The sequence below is a fragment of the Dunckerocampus dactyliophorus genome, chromosome 20 (genome assembly GCF_027744805.1).
Source record: "Dunckerocampus dactyliophorus isolate RoL2022-P2 chromosome 20, RoL_Ddac_1.1, whole genome shotgun sequence".
Taxonomy (NCBI): Eukaryota; Metazoa; Chordata; class Actinopteri; order Syngnathiformes; family Syngnathidae; genus Dunckerocampus; species Dunckerocampus dactyliophorus.
In genome coordinates this window covers 7,375,756-7,382,215 of record NC_072838.1, presented here as the reverse complement: position 1 = coordinate 7,382,215, position 6,460 = coordinate 7,375,756, and positions in this window count along the sequence as shown.

Genomic DNA, 6,460 nt, shown 5'->3' with positions numbered 1-6,460 from the left:
TAATAAATAAATGTAATGAATCACACAATGAATGAAAATGAACTTGATCATTTTGCCAGTCTCAATATATTGCCATGTGCATGCGTGTCTGTTTTTCCCCAAACAGGCAGGAAAAGGGTTCACTCTGTGCATTGGTTTCAGCACCTTGGCACGTTTGTTCCACAGAACAACGGCATGAACGGACCTTTGGTCAGTCATACGGTCTCTTTTTCTCAGTAGGTGGAGGCGACGCCGCTAGCATACACACAGAGTGCAGAAGAGTGCAGCGTAGTAGAAATGAAATGAGTAGATTGCGATATACTGTCATATATTTTTGATATTGTTTTCATTGTGTTTTTCATAAAAGTATTGTTAAAATCTCGTCTCGTCTCGTAGATTCTATCTTCTGTATGGTCTTGTCTCATGAACTGAGTGTCTTGTGACGCCCCGAATACTTTGTAAGTAAAGAAAAAAATGCATTTCAGCTTTGTGATTTTCCGAATGTTTCCTCTAAAAAATCTTCATACGTTTTCTTCCCATGCCTTTTTCCTATTAAAATGTGGACTTTATTTGCATCAGTTTTTCCCCAACCTAATTTTCCAAAAATGATAACTTTATATTGTTTTGTTCTCATAATATTACAACTTTAAAAAACTAACATATTTCTTCTTTAATATTTATTTTTATATTTATTCTATGCTACTAAAGTGACATTATTTTTAAATTACAGCTGTTTTTTTCCATTTCTGCTGTTTTTTTCCCAACTATTTCAACGTTCTTCTTGGAAATTGTTACAACGTCACATATTTACATGAGGCAGGAAAGTCAATTCACCAAAGTTTATTAAATCGTGGTGTCACGAGACACTGATACACAAGATTAGGTCTATGAGAACGAAGAAACGCACAATGTAAAAATATAAAAAATATGTGACAATCTACTAATTTAATTTCTACTACGTTACACTCTTCTGCAGTCTGTGTGTATGCTAGCGGCCCCGCCTCCACCCACCGAGCCAAAGAGACAATATGACTGACAAAAGGGCTCACTCCGTTCATGCCATTGTTCTATAGAAAAAACGTGCCAAGGTGCTGAAACCAATGCACAGAGTGACCTCCCTTCCTGCCTGTTTGGAGGCGGGAGACGAGGAAAACATGCAGATGGCAATAAATTATGAAGTTAATTTTCATATTGTGTGATTAATGCATTTATTTATTACAGTCCCAGGTCTTATGCCTGTGATTTTGTTTCAGAAAACAAGAAACAAGAAAACAAACAAAAGAACAGCGAGGTGAAGAGGCCAACCCTGGACACGGCTGTCGTCCTGTTTGCTCACAGCTACCCCTACAAAAAAAGAAAAACACTAACAACTAAAACCCTAAACAAAACAAACCCAAAAACAGGACAGCCGGCCACACCGGGACAAAAATGAAACTAAAACGGGGGAAAAAAAAAAACACACTACTGCCCGGCGTCACACCAGCAGCCGGTGAGAAGCAGCATAAGATCCAACATAAAAGAAACAGTGCTCAAATATAAAATGCATTTTTTGTCATAATTATAAATTTGACCTTTCTTTTCCCTAACATTATAACTTTTTGCACAACATCATTTTCCAAAAATTACGACATTAGTTTTGGTTTGTGTTTGTTTGTCATAGTATTACGACTTTGGTTTGGTTTGGTTATTTTTCCTCATATTATGACGTTACGCTTGTAAAATTACAACTGTTAATATTTTTACCTTATTCTTGTGAAATCACTGCTGATTTTTCCGCTTGTTTTCTTGGTAAATTATATTTTTAGAATGTGCCACGGGCCAAGAAAAGATGGCTCCCGGGCTGCACTTTGCACACCCCTGCTTTAGTAGAAGCACAGATATCAGTAATCTTTTTTAATAGCCGCATTAAAGCCTCTGGCAGGCAACATTTATTTGTTTCCTAAATATAGTCAGGATTTGTTGGTTCCCAAAATAACAAGCACTTAAGATGATAAAAGAGCAACTGTCTTCTATTCTATTTTCATTCTTTCCAAGGAGACAAATCATTACAAAGAGAAACGGTATGGGCAGTGTTGCATAATGAGAAACGGCACCGACCGTGTCTGTGATGGACATTTTAGTCAGTTTGCTTTGCACCATTAACACTATTTTGTCCGTTATTACCATCCATCCAAAGCTTAGTGTACTCAAATGCCACAGTACTCAAAGCAAGTATGTACTGTTGCACACCTTAGTGGGTAGACAGATGATGTCTAGTTGTGCAACTATCTTTGATTGGATAAATTGTATGAATTTATGTCAATTATACATTTTGTATACATTTTGCTGGTTGTCAGTCAAACTCGAGTGTGTGTTCGGACTCGGCTACACTCAGTGAGAGAGGCAGGTTCAGCAGCCATCTTTCAAAAATCCATATTTGAAGGATTTTCACATGCGAGAGCAACGCATCTAAGCGGCATTTTTGCTCTGACTTCACTTGACTTCGTCGAGCCGTGACCTTCAACTCTCACTGGATCGGTTTGCAGCTGAATGTGAAGCGGCCCGGATGGCAATCAGCACCCCCAAGTCTGAGTCCGTGGTTCTTGCCTGGAAACGGTTGGAGTGCCATCTCCGGGTCGGGGACGAGATCCTGCCCCAAGTGGAGGGGTTTCAGTTCCTCGGGGTCTTGTTCACGAATGAGGGAAGGACGGAATGCATGATCGACAGGTGGATTGGTCTGTAGTCATACAGACTTTGCATCCGTCCGTTGTGGTGAAGCTCTCAATTTACCGGTCGATCTACATACATCTACCCTCACCTATGGTCATGAACTTTGGGTAGTGGCCAAAAGAACAAGATCGTGGGTACAAGTGGCACGTCCGACAAGTAGGCGGACTCGGGGAAGACCCAGGACATGTTGGAGAGACTACGTCTCTCAACTGGCCTGGGAACACCTCGGGACGAAGCTGGACGGAGTGACCGGGGAGAGGGAACTCTGAGCTTCCCTGCTTAGGCTGCTGCCCCTGCGACACAACCTCAGATAAGCAGTAGAAGATGGATGGACGGATGGACGGATGGATGGATGGATGGATAACTTTTTTCCTTTGTCGCTCTGCAACAATACGCATTCCAAAGGACATTTTCCTCCATGCATTAGTTGATCTATACCATTAATGCGGCTTTTCACATGGTCTGGTTTTGCATTTTTCACACAGCACCATCGCATCACAAGCACCACTTCAGGAAGCCATTGTGGAGCGTCTTACAAAGCGAGTCTTTAAATAAACTTAATGATTCATTGTCGGTGCTCATTTTCTTCCTTTGATGCCGTGATTTGCAGATAGTAGCTGTCAGTGAGCGTGATGAAAGACTGACACTTCCACAAGGCAAACGAGCCGCGTGAGAGAAAGGAACAATTCTGTAGTTTACTCATTCATCGTGTGCATGCTAGCATTGTAAAATACATTTCTTTGTAAATTATTTTCAATGGGCCACTTTTACTGGATCTGTCCTTATTGTAATCACAGTGTGGTGATAGTCTGATCCAGTGAAGGAAAATGTAATATCATGGTCTCCGGTGGTCAAACATGTACACTCTTTGGCAAAATTTGAAGACCGGTTGAAAAATTGCAAGAATTTACATTTTGCACTGTTTTAAGGAGGTTATCAGTAGAGCTCCAAAATGCAAAAAGAAGAAATGGGAGTGAGACAAGTAAAAGTCTGAGTAAGCAATTGATTGCAAACAAGCATTAAAGTGAACTAGGCTGTTCATCAGCTGATCAAAAGTTTAGACTATAGCTGAAAAAATTTGTAAACTTCCCTTACCATCCTTACCTAATGTTCCAAATTGGATTTAGATCAGGGTCGCACGGTGGTTGACTGGTTAGCATGTTGGCCACACAGTCAGGAGATCGGGAAGACCTGGGTTCGAATCTCCCTTGGGCATCTCTCTGCATGTTCTCCCCGTGCGTGTATGGGTTTTCTCCGGGTACTCCGGTTTCCTCCCACATTCCAGAAACATGCATGTTAGGTTAATTGGCGACTCTAAATTGTCCATAGGCATGAATGGTTATTTGTCTATATGTACAATAAGCGGCATACAAAATGGATGTATTGACATAAAGGAGTCCGACTTGAACAGGTTCAACTGTCATCTCGTCATTTTATTCTTAGAATTTGCTGAGGACCATTAAAAACAAAGCTACGGACCTGAACAGGCCCCTTAGTTACACTTTGGACATCCTTGCTGTACGCACGGCCAGGAAGTTTAGTGACGTCCATGGGTTCCACTGACTACAAAGAGATTCATAAAAAATGATTAATTGTGTCAACTGCCCAACTGTACTTGAGCCCCTGAAACGGAACAAAGTGGCCTTCTAAAGGTTACATTTCATTGTTTCAAAGAACATCATAAAAACCATGCAGTTACCTCTGCCCCTAACTACAGAATTGCAATTGTGAAAGCTGCCCCTGCATCTCACTCCAGCTGTTTACAGTAGATGCACAGTGAAACAGTCTAACAGCTGGGGGGGTTCATGTAGAGCAGTCAATATACTTGCATAAATCATTTAACAGTTGCCTTTCGGGCGTGTTACACACGCAGCTACCATTTGGCAACAGCGACGAAGAAAAGCCTGAAAAGACAGAAATGTACCTTGATGAAGCTTTTAGAGCTTGTGGTGGAGTTGCCGGAAGCCTTCATGACTGACTTATTCGTTCATTTGATTTCAGCCAACCCGACTGGCTGTTCAGAATGCCAGATGTTCTTTGGCTAAAATGACCTTGTGTGTTTCTGAAAACAAAGACTCAGCATGGCTCCCGGTCACCATGGCAACAGTAGCAACACCCAGGCAACTCCGGCGGTCATTAGGAGCTGTTGAAAGACCAGGCGAGCTGAGTATATTTGATGCCACATATGTGATGTCTATCAGTCCCATTTCATTGCCTATAGGAAACAAAACTGCATTAACTGTTGCTCAATCATACAGGGTGTTGTAGGTATACAGGCAGTGATGGTGCTCTTCATTTCTAGAGCTCTACGAGGGCTGGCAGGTCATATATATTTACCAAGGGTAGTGTCAGTGTTGGATTGACTGACATTTTTCACTTCCCTTCTCAGTATGTTTTCACAAATACAGTATCGAAGTGCTTCTTTTGTTGTGTTGTTCTCATTGTTACGTTGTTCAGGGGAGGCTAGAAAACGTGAAAATAAACGTATAAAAAAACCCCGAATCAAATAATGACAGCATCAAATAAATATTCATTTTTGTCCATTGAACGGTATTACAAATGATGTTTGATTTCATTCGTTTTTAACATTTTCGTCAGCAAAAATGGCTGAACTTGCGTATTTCCTGATAAAATACAGGGCAGAACACTGAAATGTACACTGAAATAAAACTGCATTTTATGTGTTTTATTCTATTTATTTATGTATGCTACACGTAACCGGATATGTCGTTTACGTCTGCGCTGTGTGCGTTGCGTAGGTTTTTACGTAGCTCGGTCTTGGTGGATGTGATAAGACGATAGAAACATCCCCAGGCTAAAGAAGCATTTTAACAAGAGTGGCTTCTAAAATAACCTCTCAACATATTACATGTATGACGTATGGTTATTGACCATTTATGTTCATACATTTAAAAAAATAATAACTACCACAGCACGTGACGTCGCAGAAGAGCTGTCAAAAAATTCATGCGGGGACATATTGCGCAGTGACAACAAGCTAGCAAGCAAGCTAGCTAGCAAGCTAGCGTTGACACAGGAGACTTGGCGGCACGAAGGAGATTGATTGACAATGGTCTACAGCCAATCAGGACGCAGAAAACAATGGGCGGACAGATGAGAGAGAGGGAAGAGATCGACACCAACTTCCCACAATGCAATTCTTCTTAAAGGGCCAGCCTTGGCCTGTAACAGCGTTCGTATGCTGTAAAAAGAAGAAAAAAAAAAAGCATTAAAAAAATCCGCAAAAAAACAGCAACTCCACGAAAGATGAACTGCGATAGAGCGAGGGAGCACTGAATTCACACTTGTTAGAAGATGATAAACATTCATATTTCACATTGTTTTGGGGGGGGTATAGAAACATGGCTATGTAACTAGCAACTTACGCTGACAGATAACTGTAACAGATTTCAAAAGCGGGAAAAAGTGGCCTAAATGACACACTCACAATTTGTAAAAAAAAAAAATTTAAAAAAGGATGTGGAGGTTCGCCCTTTCCCCCTAATGACTAAATACGCCCCTGCGTGTAATCCATAGCAAAAAGTGCTCTTTTACTGATTCAAGTTCTTAGGAGTCACTCACCGAAGTTAATCGGGTACTCGATTGCAGGTTTTGAATGACTCGTTCATGACTTGCACATCTCTAGCTGTCACGTCCAAAAAACAGAGGTGTGAATACTTTTAACATGCTATTTTGTACAATGATTCACGGGCGCGCTGGTCTAAAAGAGGCTGATTCTATGCATAATGTGTGCTAAGCAGTGTGGTTGTGA